We start from the raw sequence: 14,344 nt of genomic DNA, 5'->3' as shown, positions 1-14,344 counted from the left end.
TCTTCTTATTATTATTATTATTATTATTATTATTATTATTATTATTATTATTATTAATCAGATAGTTGTTGATATTTGTTGATGTCCACACAGTAAAAATCTCCATATATTTCAATCTAAAAACTTAATTAATTTGCTGCCTTACATTTTATTTATGTATAATCAAATTCTTTATTATTATTATTAATCAGATAGTTGGTGATGTCATAAAAATATTTGTTGATATCCACACAGTAAAAATGTCCACTTATATCAACCTAAAAACTTAATTCATTTGCTGCCTTAAATTTTTATGTATAATCAAATTCTTTTTATTATTATTAGTAGTCGTAGTAGTATTAATCAGATAATTGGTGGTCTTATGAATGTGTTGATCTCCACACAGTAAAAATGTCCACATATTTCAATCTTAAAAGTTAATTAATTTGCTGCCTTAACTTTTTATGTATAATCAAATTCTTTTCATTATACATAAAATGAAATACATTCTCATTTTACACTATAATAAACTGTCTTTAAAAATGTTAAATGTTGCAAAAAAAAAAAATAATAATATATATAGATCATTTTGTCTTTGTTTTTCCCCTGTTTTTCTCTCCTTTTCTCTGTCTTTTTATCTTGCCCTTTTTTTGTCTGTATCATTTTTTTCAAGTATTTCTCCTTGACTGTTCAAGTCAGGTCAGCGTCAGTTCCCAGATGCTGGTGTATGAGGTGTTTGAGTGTGTGTGTGTGTGTGTGTGTGTGTGTGTGTGTGTGTGTGTGTGTGTGTGTGTGTGTGTGTGTGTATAGAGTGTACAGTATGGGTCAATAGGCTGCAGTGACAGAACAGTGTCATTCTCCATGTCTCCACATGACTGAATAAGAGCTGATCCATTCCCATTTATTGATGGGAACAATATGAGACACTAGAATGACTAAAACCACAGAGCACACCCTCCTCTCTCTCTTTCTCTCGCTCTGATTTTCTTTTTATTTCAGTTTCTCTCACTGGAGAACCATCAGTGTCAAGAGGATGGACAGAAGGAATATTAAAAGAGTATTATGAAGAAGAGTGGAAAGTACATAGAGCGGCCCCAAATGTATTTGGACACTTAAAAATGTCTGAATGTCATTGCTTTAGATTTCTCCAGGTATTGTAAGACTATTCTTATATATATATAATGCCCATTTTTCACAATTTAATCAGGTTCTAATGAATAAAATGAAATCTCTTTCTATGTTATTCCTCTTGTTGAATATCTTTAACTGAAATGTCACATTACAGAGGTAAAATGGCCTATGAACGCTGTTTTGCGTTGACTTTAAGTGTCTGAATGCATTTTGAGGCTGCTGTACAATCTGTATGTCACACTACAGATATATTGAGACACAGCCATGAAGAGAAAGAGAGAGAGAGAGAGAGAGAGAGAAGAGGGATGAAACCAAAAAAAAAAAAAAAAAAACATCCAACGCCTCTCATATCATTTCAAAAGATGAATCTAATCTCACTGCAATCAGCTCTCTCGCTCTAGCGCCCGTCTCTCGCATGATCGTCAGCGGCGGTCTCTCGGCACGCTCCCATCCCCTCCCCACAGGCCACGGACGCTTCGCTTTGCGGTTATTAACCTGAACAGTGGGCGCATCTGAGTCTAGGTTAATAAGCTGCTGTCTTCACCTCACTCTTTGTCGGGAGAACAATGTTGTCAAGCCTCCAGAAATTGGCAATTTACAACAGAGATGGAAATGGAAGGCAAGGTACTCGTCTGTGGAATGCTTTTTATAGCCGGGCCCACCGGCGGAGCCTTGCTCTCCCACAGCCTTTTAATGATGGATATGAAATTACAGAGGTGTGAGACTGAGATGAGACGGGAATGAGAATGGACAGAGACAAGGCAAAGAGAGACATGGGCGCTAACCAGCAGCGAGTGGACTGGACTTTATTTAGACTGGGTTTAAAAAGGGTCAGAGCCGGATAAAAAGCTAGAAATGTGGTTGGCGCCAACTGGTGTAGACAGGTCTTGAGAAACATCATGGTAAACATGGCTGTTTTGACAGATAATGCAGTATAAATGTTGATGATATAAGCAAGTGATTATATATGTACACACACACACACACACACACTTATTTATTTATTTATGTACTGAAATAAGAGTAGTACCCTTCATTTTTTAATATAATCCTAGACTACCTCTCTCTCTCTCTCTCTCTCTCTCTATATATATATATATATATATATATTTTTTCTTAAAAATAATTAATACCTTTGTAGTCACTTAAAGTTTATTTTCAGTATTATCAGTTTATTTTCTGATAATATATACTAAAATTGGCTTAACAAATATACTTTAATCTAATTTAATTTAATTTGTTTTAAGGTCTTAGGATGTAATGTAATTAGAATGTTTTTTTTTTTTTTTATCTATTTCTTTTAACACAAAATGGACTACCCCATTATTATATTTATTTTTTATATTTATTTGCTTAAAAATATATTTTAACTTATTATCAGTTTATTTTCTGATAATATATACTTTAAAATTGGCTTAACAAATATACTTTATACATTTAATTTAATTTATTTTATGGTCTTAGGACGTAATGTAATTAGAATGTAATTTTTATTTATTTTTTATTTATTTATTTATCTATCTATCTGTTTTTTTTTTCTTTTTTACAAAATTAATTCAAAAAGCCTGGACTACCTCGTTATTATATTTATTTTTTATATATCTATCTATCTTTTAATAATATCTATCTATCTGTCTATCTATCTGTCTGTCTATCTATCTATCATCTATCTATCTTTGTAACACAAAATTAATTCAAAATTTACTGAAAAAAAAAAGAAAAGTACCCTTCATTCTTTAATATAAGCCTGGACTACCTCAGTATTATATATTTATTTTTAATATTTATTTTCTTAAAAATAATAAATATTTCTGTAGTCACTTTAGTTTATTCAGTTATTTACTGATAATATCTACTTTAAAATGGGCTTAACAAATATACTTAAATCTAATTTAATTTAATTTGATTTAATTTAAGGTCTTAGGACTTTTACATTTTTTTTTTAAATTGTGTGTACATGTGGTTTAGTTACTTCTAAATTTTACCATAAATTTAGGCACAAATTTAAGTACATTTACATTTATGCATTTAGCAGACACTTACAAAACAACTAACAAAGGAGGAACAAAAGCAATTCATCACAGATTTAACAGTATATATTTGTAATATAAAATACCATTTAAAATACTATTTTATTTATTTATTTTATTTTATTGTATTATTTTATTTTTAAAACACAAGTGTTTGCTCGGATTATAAGTCATTTCTTCCCAAAATTCTAGATAGAAATGCACTGTTGATCAAGATTTTTATTTAATTATTTGCTAAGATAATTCACTCAATCTGATGGCTTTTCTCTGTGATTTACAGTACCAGTAAGTTTTATTAAGAAAGTTTGACATAGTTACCAATAGTTACTAAGGCAGAAGGGGCTTGGTGAACAGTTAATTGCAAACCGTATTTTTTGGTCTCTTATTTACTCTACAGTTATTGTAATGCCCGTGTTATTTGGTTGCATTTGGCACAGCTGTGATAGAAACGATAATCGAAAATGGGTTATTGTTTTAAGTGGGTGTAGTGTATCTCCCACGTCTAACGCAGTGGTTCTGCCAGGAAGCACTTGATTGAGCTGCTTTGAAGCATGTGTTGATTTTGATTGATTTTTGAAGGCACGTCCCTCTTCGTTCCAGTTGCGCAGCACGGAGCAAGGACACAACTCCGTCAGGACGCAATGAGGAAGCTGCCGCTACATAACAACAGAGCGGAGATCTGCTGCTCCTCAAAGACGGCGTGCTTCCCGCGCTGCCTTTTTGTAATACCCTGCGGTCTGGGGAAAATTAATTTGACTCCCTGTGGGTGTGGAGTTGGCTGAGAGATTGAGGAGGGAGGGAAGGAGTGTGAAGCGTCCTGTGTGTGGAATCATGGACAGGTAGCAGCCCCGGCCTCTGACAAACACAGATAGTCCACAGCCTCATGCTGATGTATTCATGAGGAGTCCTGCACCTCCAATAACTTAATTAACCCCATGTAGCAGCCCACCGCATACTGTCCCTTCCACAGCAGATAACACTCAAGACACCATGCAGGAAAACACATCATGCGTCTTCCTCGCTCTCTCTCGTATCTCACCGTCCTGTGTAGAAATGTGTGGCGAGATTGTGAAAATGTTTCAGGTGTCTTGTGTCTCGCACAACAATGGCAGTGTCGACTCTGTGAGATGTTTGTGAGGAACATTTTTTTTAGCTTAATAGATATAAACCAGGGGTCTCAAACTCGGTCCTGGAGAGTTTAGCTCCAATTTGCCTCAACACACCTGCCTGGAAGTTTCTTGTATGCCTAGTAAGACTTTGATTCATGTGTGTTTATTTTGGTTTCATTGAACATTTCTTTTGTACTGTAGATCATTTCATGCTGGTTTGCTTTGTGTGTGTGTGTGTTTTGTTTTTTTTGCTTCGTTTTTGTAATTCTAGCTACATTTTTATACTTCTAGCACAGTTAAGTTTAAAGTTTGAAATTAAATTAGTTTACATCACATTACAGACAGTCCCAACAATATATTTTAGTGCTAGTTGTTTTTGCTGTATTCATGTTTTGCATAAATTCCATCCATCCATCGTTTTTATCTATTCATCTATCCATCCATCATTCTATCATCCGTTCATCCATCATTCCATCCCTCCATCCAACATTCAATCTATCCATCAACCCATGCATCGTTCTTACATCCATCCGTCCACCCATCCATAGTTCTATCCATTTTTCCATCAATCAATCCATCATTCTATCATCCATCTAGCCATCCTTCCATCCATCTGTCCATCCATCATTCTATCTATGATCCATCCAACAATCCATCATCTATCATCCATCATTCTATCCATCCATCAATCCATCATCCATCTTTCTATCTACCTATCCATCATTCACCCATCTATTGTTCTATCCATCCATCCATCCATCCGTCGTTCTATCCATTCATCCATTCATCCATTATTTTACCATCCAATCCATCATACATCCATCCATTCGTTCTATCATCCAACCGTTGTTCCATCCATCCATCCATCCATCCATCCATCCATCCATCCATCGTCTATCATCCACCCATCCATCTGTCTATCTACCTATCCATTCATCCATCAATCCATCTATCCACCCATCCATCCATCATTCTATCATCCAGTCCACATACATCCAGCCATTTTTCTATCCATCAGTTAGCCGTTCTGTCTATCTATCCATCCATTCATCCATCATTCTATCATCCATCCATCAATCATTCATCCATCCATCGTCTATCATCCAACCATCCATCCATCTTTCTGTCTTCCATCCATCTCCCTATCCATTCATGCATGCATCCATCCATCCATCCATCCATCCATCCATCTAGCTATCTCCCTATCCATCCATCCATTGTTCTATCATCCATCAACCCATCCATCCATATATTGTTCTATCCATCCATCCATTGTTCTGTTCATCCATCATCCATCTTTCTACCTATCCATTCATGCATACATCCATCTATCCATCCAACCATCCATCCATCGTTCTATTTATCCATCCATCCATCTTTCTGCCTATCCATTCATTCATCCATCCATTCATCCATCCATCCATCCATCCATCCATCCATCCATCTTTCAACCTATCCATTCGTGCATACATCCATCTATCCATCCAACCATCCATCCATCGTTCTATTTATCCATCCATCCATCTTTCTGCCTATCCATTCATTCATCCATCCATTCATCCATCCATCCATCCATCCATCCATCCATCCATCCATCTTTCTACCTATCCATTTGTGCATACATCCATCTATCCATCCAACCATCCATCCATCATCCGTCCATCTTTCTGCCTATCCCTTCATGCATCCATCCATTCATCCATCCATCTTTCTATCTTCCTGTCCAACCATCCATCCATCCATCGTTCTATTCATCCATCCATCATCCATCTATCATCCAATCCACATCCATCGATCCATCCATTGTTTTTTCTGTCTCTTCCTGTCATTTCAATTAAAATTCCAATTTATCTTCCCGTGTTTGTGGTCAATACACATTCACACTCATGAACTGCCAGTTCTTCAGTTCAGAATTTTGCATAACCCTGCTGTCAACAGCAAAGCAGCTAAAACTTTAACTTGCTTCTTTTTCCTTTTTTTCCTTATGGAAATGCAAATCTTGTTTACATCAATTTTGGACAGTTTTTTTTTTTTCCTATACGTTGGAACCCGAGGGCAAAGAAAACAGTTTAAAAACATCTCCTACATAAGCGGTGTAATGTTTCTAGTAATGATTTAATTAGGTCTAATAGCTTCCGTGGCTTTACCCTTTTCACACTCATCCAGTTAACACAATGCAGAAGCCTCAATGCGATTTTCCCCGAGGGCCGAAACTCAGTGCCGTCTTTCCATTACTGTTCACACCACAGCTCCAAATGCCACCACCATTGATAACCTCCAGCCCCCAGAGGGAAAGCCTGAAAACGTGACGATCGGGAAGCCCATCGTATGCCGCAACTCCTGTATGCAATTATTCAGCCATGAATGCTGTGGCCTTTCCATGCCCTTTGGAAAACTCACCCTGACCAAATGCACACTGGGGTTGCTCAGTCTGGGGGCGTTGTGCATTTTAAGGTTAGCGCTTGTTGCCTGTGGTCGCCTTATTGATCCCGGGCAGCCTGGTGCTCTCTGCTTTTTGGAGATAAGGCAACAGACTCGACCCCCTCCTTATCCCACTGGCCCCGCCAGACTTACAAACACAAACACCCAATTTCTAATCCACTTGTGGGCTGCTGAAGACAGACAGGCCTTTATTTATACCCTTTCAAGCCGTCCTCGGGGTCCGCCGTTCCGATAAGCCGTGTTGGGACATCAGTTTTCTTGTTTGGAGGCAATCAGACGTAGACGGAGCCCTCCACCCATCACTGTCCCGACCCCGTCTGTTTTAGCCGACCGAAGAAGGAGCCGATCCGAACGATGGAATCAGTGTTCTGTAGTGCTGAGCGTGACAAAAGGATCAAACTCAGGTCCGATAAGATGTAGTGGAGACTACAGATGGAGTCTTGGTCTTGGTTCCCAATGTTTACCATCAACATGAAATTTAAAGTTGACCCTGAGTGTCAATTGGTTTTTAAAACGCATTCTCGGTTCACTTCTGAATGCGGCACAACCTTCACTCCCATCAGAAGCTGCGATTAGCGACGCATCTCGATAAGACGCTTGAACACTGATGGAATCTTGTCTCCAGAAACACCCTCAACACCCCCTCAGACAGCAGAAATCAAATTCTGTTCAATCAGACCCACAATTACATTAGATCGCATCCGATAGCGGCTCATGTGCTCGTCCGCGTGTGTTTTGGCGTTCGCGGTCCTGTCACCATGGTAATGAGGTGATTGATTGATGAGTGTGATTGCTGACATTGAGGGGTGGGCAGGTGGGAGAATACATGGGGGGTGATTTGTTACCGCCTGCCACCTCTGTTATCGCTTATTAAATCAACAGGGAAGGTGAGGAGATATGAAAACAGGCGGAGAGAGGCAGGACTCCTGCAAGGATAAACAGATCAGCTCCTGTGCCATATGGAATACCAGTCCTTTAGGTGGCTAAATGCCAGCGTGACTGTACACACACCAGGAGCCTCTGTCTGTTAACAGGCATCAGATGCTCTGGTGGTCGAGTTAAGCATTGTGATGTTCAGATAAGACTCGACTGGAGTCTGTTTTGTGTATGTGTGTGTGCCATGCAACATGCATTTCTTTATTTTATTTATGGATCTTTTAACCTATGTTTGACCATGTTCATATGGTGGTATATCATTCCAAACATACCCAAATTTAGTTATAAAACAGAAATAGTATTATTTGTACTAGCACTAAAGTATTTTTTCTCTAGTGTACATGGTATGATTTGCCAAAATGTGCAGCATTTAATAGATCCTACAGTGCAGTGTGCTTGACATAGTCTATTTACTTTCTAGTCTGATGGTTTTATTGTTTAAGTGTTCTTTTATTTGATTGGGTTGCCAAATTTTACACCAAAATTGGATACAAAATACTCATACTTACATTCAAGAGCTGAATGTCAAATAAATTGAATTTCTTATTGGTTATGTGAGTTTTTCTTTACATGCTATTTCTAAAAAAAAGGCAGTATTCAGTATATTGTACACAGCATTTGGTGTTTCTGTAGTATGTACTATGATTGTTCTTCACATGGCTCTTAATTTCTTTTTTTGACTTAATATTTAAATGGATTGCCAAGACATGATACATTTTTACACAAATTTGGATTAAATACTACTACTTTGCATACTACTGTTATAAATGATTACCGTTGTATAATAACATTTTTTTAACATGCTATTTCTAAAAAAATTGTGCAGTATACTACACAGTATTCAGTATTTATTAAGCAGTGTTTCTTCATGTTCATATGGTTGTATGCTGTTCCAAACATGATCAACATAGGTTAAAAGGCAAATAAATAAAATAAAAATAGTACTATTAATGCTAGAACTAAAGTACTTATTGTATTTTTGTGGCATGTATTATGAATATGCTTTACATGGCCCTTAATTTCTAGTGTGGCATTTTTAAAAATCAAGTTTTTTTGACTTATTATTTGATTGGGTTGCCATGACGTGAGACATTTTTACACAAAATTGGATTAAATACTACTTTTACTTGGCATGCTACTGTTTAAAATTTTTATCGATGTATAAGATTTTTTTCACATGCTATTTCTAAGAAATTAAGCAGTGTGCTACACAGTATTCAGTATTTATTAAGCAGTGTTTGTTGATGTTTATATGGCTGATGCTGTTCCGAACATGATCAATTATATACTAAAAGGCAGATAAATAAAACAAAAATAGTACTATTCATGCTAGAACTAAAGTAGTATTTCTTTAGTATATACTATGATTATGCTTGATATGGCCTTTAATTTCTAGTGTCCTGTTTTTAAAATCAAATTTTTTTACTTGATCGGGTTGCCAAAACTTGAGACATTTTTACACAAATTTGGAATAAATACTACTACTACTTGGCTACAACTGTTTTAAATGTTTTCCATTGTATAATAAGAATTTTTTCACATGCTATTTCAAAAAATGTAGCCAGTATACAGTATTAGTTCATGTTTATATGGTTGATGCTGTATTGAACATGATCAATTATATGTTAAAAGCCAATAAATAAAACAAATATATTATTATTAATGCTAGAACTAAAGTACTTGTAGTATTTCTGTAGTATATACTATGATTATGCTTGACATGGCCCTTCATTTCTAATGTGCTGTTTTTAAAATCAAGTTTGTTTGTTTTTTTTTTTACTTAATATTTGATTGGGTTGCCAAGACATGAGACATTTTTACACTAAATTGGATTAAATACTAATACTACTTGGCATACTACAGTTATAATTTTTTTTGTAGTATTATAAGATTTTTTTTCACATGCTACTTCTAAAAAATTAGGCAGTATACAGTATTTGTTGATTTTCAGATGGTTGATGCTGTACTGAATATGATCAATTATATATTAAAATCCAATAAATAAAACAAAAATAGTAATATTAATACTAGAACTAAAGTACTTGTATTTCTGTATTATATACTATGATTATGCTTGACATGGCCCTTCATTTCTAGTGTGCTGTTTTTAAAATCAATTTTTACTTAATATTTAAATGGATTGCCAAGACGTGAGACATTTTTACACTAAATGGGATTAAATACTAATACTACTTTGTGTACTACTGTTATAATTTTTTTGTAGTATATAAGATTTTTTTCACATGCTACTTCTAAAAAATTTGGCAGTATACAGTATTTGTTGATTTTCATATGGTTGGTGCTGTACTGAACATGATCAATTATATGTTAAAAGCCAATAAATAAAACAAAAATAGTACTATTAATACTAGAACTAAAGTACTTGTAGTATGTCTGTAGTATGTACTATGATTATGCTTGACATGGCCCTTCATTTCTAGTGTGCTGTTTTTAAAATCAAGGTTTTTTTTACTTAATGTTTGATTGGGTTGCCAAGACATGAGACATTTTTACACTAAATTGGATTAAATACTACTACTACTGGCATAGTACTATTTTAAATGTTTTTCATTGTATAATTAATTTTTTCACATGCTATTTAAAAAAAAATTAGGCAGTATACAGTATACAGTACATATATAATGCTGTTCCGAACATGATCAATTATATGTTAAAAGCCAATAAATAAAACAAAAATAGTACTATTAATACTAGAGCTAAAGTACTTGTAGTATTAATTTCCTTAATTTCTAGTGTGCTGTTTTTAAAATCAAGTTTTTTGACTTGATATTTGATTGGGTTGCCAAGACTTCAGACATTTTTACACAAAATGATTAAAACACAAACTACCCATATTTGTATCTAAGATGAGAGCTGGACACCAATTAAATAATCAATTTGAAGAATTAATTTTAAATAAATCATTTTTGCTTAGTATTTCAAAAAAACAAACAAACAAAACAGTCTTTAGTATTTTGTTTTTGCATTATGCGATAATCGCTGCACTGTGGCAGTGAGACCTACACATTTTGATCCGTTTATGATCTGTTTTTACAGAAGATCCCTTGCGCAAATGTTGGAACATCCCAAATTTGGCTTATTCACAACTGAAGCATTGTGTCTCGCTTTTTGCTTTCACCGTTATAATTATGCCGCTAGTACAAGAGTGTCTTTCGGGTGTACACGAGCTTCATCAGAAGGCTCTCTCACCGCCACAGCGCAGACGCTTTATTTATGTGTAAAACGAACTGAATAAAAATGAATAATTTAGAAACCTGTGGCAAGAAGACGCTTTCTAGCTTTCCTGAACGTCTCCCAGGTTGCCACGAGGAAGATCCAACACATTGCCAGAACGCCGTGTCTGTGTGTGCAGCTGTGCAATTTCGCCCTTTGATATTGTGCTGTAATTGGTGTCTTTAAAAAAATACACCTGCTGTGAATTAGGGTGGCCCGCAAAGTTATTCCGTGATTGCATTATAATATCCTTCTATAACGCGACAGCACTCAAGTGCGACTACTACAGATTTGATGTATTATGAATACATTCTAAAGCATTACAATCCCATTTATTATTCATTATACAGATATCTAAAGCTCTGCTCGAGTCCTACACGGTCATATTGACTGCCTGCGTTTAATCAAACATATACCGCCCTTTGAATAAGACAGTGTTTCCAACCACATCCCTTTAAGAGCATTTCTTTCCTGCTCGTATTTTCCATTTCTGTCTGGTACATTAAGTCGCTGAAACAGAAGAGGCGTCCTGTCATCCGAGTGCGATAACAAAACGGTTAGCGTTCCTTTCGCCCTGCTCTCCATGTATAAATATGTATAATTCTGATAAGATTAATTGGATCGCCTAAGTACACAGAGAAAGAGGACGCAGAAGAGAGCTCTTGTTCCGGCTGCTTTTCGGAAATGTGCTCCGGGCCCACCTCACATTCCCCTGCTAAAGTGCTTCATTTTTTTCTGGAACAAACTGCCTTCAATTAAAAAAGAAAATGGCTTACCCAGAGGTCCCGAGGAAAAGGAGCCGAGCAAATGGCTTGAACACACTCACGATAAATAGGCCTGTTAAAATATTAAGCATTCTAAGAAGTGTTCGATACAAAATGCTCACCTGTGTCTTAATGGGGAAACATTTTTCTTTGAATTTCCACTGCTAAGAGAAATTACAATCACTTGCTGTGTGGGGGATCTGATGAAAAAAATCAAGTCAAATTTCATAGCAAATTCCAAAAAAGAACAAAGTAAATAATAATAATGATAACAATAATAATAATAATAATATTTTTTTATTAATTTATAAAAAAAAACACACACACAAAATTGTTAGTATATTTTAAATATTTTATTTTGCCTTTAAAAAATGTTTATTTTTATTTTTTATTTTTATTTTATTTTATTTTTAGTAAATACTGTGTATTACTCTTTGAAATGAGGATTGTTACAGAATTGTTGTGGCATAATTTCTGCCATATTTTATTGTAAATATTATAAAATAATTAGATATAAAGATATAAAAAATAATTTATAATTTTTTATTTATTATTTTTGTTTTTTTTATTATTTTATGTTATTTATTTATTTATTTAAATTATTTTTTAGTAAATACAGTGTAGATAAAGAGCCATCTTTGAAATGAGGATTGTTACAGTCTGTCTTCAGAAAAAAAAAAAAACAACATAATTTATAATCATAAACATCATAGCAAATTATATAATAATATCAAAGTAACAAAGTACAAAGTATATAATAATTAATATTTATTTTAATAATAAAAAAACTAAATATGATTATTACACATTATAATCATTTATAATAATTTATTCTTATCTGCTGATATTTTATTAATATTTTATTTTGCCTTAAAAAATAATTTATAATTTTGTATTTGTATTTTTTGATTTGATTTAATCTGATTTTTAGTAAATACTGTATAGATAAAGAGCCATCTTTACATTTTTTGAGAATTGTTACAGTCTGTGCCTTTAAAAAAAAAAAAAAAAAAAAAAAAAAAAAAAAAAAAAAATTCTACCATATGTTATATGAGCAAAACAAAAGGATTTAAAAAAAAAAAAAAAAAGATTTTTTACAAATATTTAAAAACATGTTATTATTTTTTAAATATTTAGTTTTGCTTTTAATGGCAGAGTAAAATATTTTAAGAATATTTTATAATTTTGTATTATTTTTGAATTTTTATTGTTTCATTTTCCATCTTTGAAATAAGGCTTGTTACAGTCTGTGTCTTTAAAAAAAAAAAAATTATTATAAGTAAATAATAATAATAATAATAATAATAATTTTAATAATTAAAAATATAATATATCATTTAAAAAAATATGATTATTGCAAATTATAATACTTATTGAAAAAGCACAAAATTATATAATGCGATAAGCAAAAAGTAATTTTCTTTTTTTATTATTTATTTATTTGCTTTTGTGCTTTTTTTATTCTTATATGCTGGAGAAAAACTGAAAATGTGGTTTGGATTCAGACGTATTTTGAAGCTGTGTCCCTGTTGTACTACTTTATGAATAAGATGTGTCAAAAAGTCCCAAACCAACTACAAACCAAAGATCACGCGCGTCTCTCCCACACATTTGTTCTGATGGTTCCGGAGGCTGGCCTCAGCCTACACGGCATGGCATGTGCTGGCAGGGCGCTTCTCCTTTCCACATTTGTTTTGGCAAACGGCACCCAGGAAACATTCCCGTGGCATCGGTCGTCACCGGTGAAAAATGAGCAGAAGCAGCCAATGCACATGACAGAACCTATAAACAGTCATCGAACCAATTCCCATTAAATACAGTCCCAAGACCGATTGTTTCTGTGTCAAACCAAGAAGTGGACAGAGAAGAATTCTCTACAAACGCAGAGCCGGCAATAAACCTCCGGTATAAATGGGAACGGACGGGCCACATAAAGGGCCTCAATGTGATATTAATCCTGCTACCGCTGCGGTCTGGAAGGCACTCCGTCAAGCTAACGTGTTTTACTCAATCTCTGGTATGGTTATGATAATAATGAGCTGTACGTTCCTCACATCAGCTCTGAGCGATAGAGGCTCGAGTCATTGGTGTGTTAAAGTGTTTTATTATTACTGGAATTATGAATTATTTTGGGGGAAATCCTTTTCATACACTCATGAGGGTATGAAATGAAGAAGGGTGGTTTACTCCGAATGCTGTAACTATACTATATACTATACTGTAAATATACTAACTTTTTATATATATATATATATATATATATATATATATATATATAACCTGTTATTTAAGACAGACTATAGAATTTAAAAATAATACAAAGGCATTTTGCCTTACTATTTTTGGATTTGTGTATATTTTATTTTATTTTATTTTATTTTATTTTATTTGTTTGTAGTAAATATTGTGTAGATAAAGAGCCATTTTTGAAATGAGGATTATTACACTATGTATTACACTGTGTAAAAAAAAAAGCCTTTAAAGGCAGAATAAAATATATTTTTAAAAAATAAGTAAATTATAATTCTGTATTATTTTATTTTATTTTATTTTATCTTTGAAATGAGGATTGTAACAGTCTGTGCCTTTTAAAACAAACAAACAACATAATTTCTACCATGTTATATGAGCACAACTAAAGGAATTTTTTTTAAGACAGACTGTAAAAAAAACACACAGACACAAAGAAGAACAGAAAGATTTAAAAAATAATTTAGAA

The 14,344-nt window shown here is 33.9% G+C and overlaps 1 protein-coding gene across 10 annotated transcripts in view; it reads left to right on the top strand.

Annotated features, from left to right (window-relative positions):
* Positions 1–14,344, top strand: part of camta1b (calmodulin binding transcription activator 1b) — a 381,970-nt gene that overhangs the window by 225,739 nt on the left and 141,887 nt on the right. The gene's annotated exons all lie outside the window — the stretch shown is intronic.

The sequence above is a fragment of the Labeo rohita genome, chromosome 11 (assembly GCF_022985175.1).
Source record: "Labeo rohita strain BAU-BD-2019 chromosome 11, IGBB_LRoh.1.0, whole genome shotgun sequence".
Taxonomy (NCBI): Eukaryota; Metazoa; Chordata; class Actinopteri; order Cypriniformes; family Cyprinidae; genus Labeo; species Labeo rohita.
Note: the sequence above shows the minus strand (reverse complement) of the source record. Positions and strands in the feature narration are given on the sequence as shown.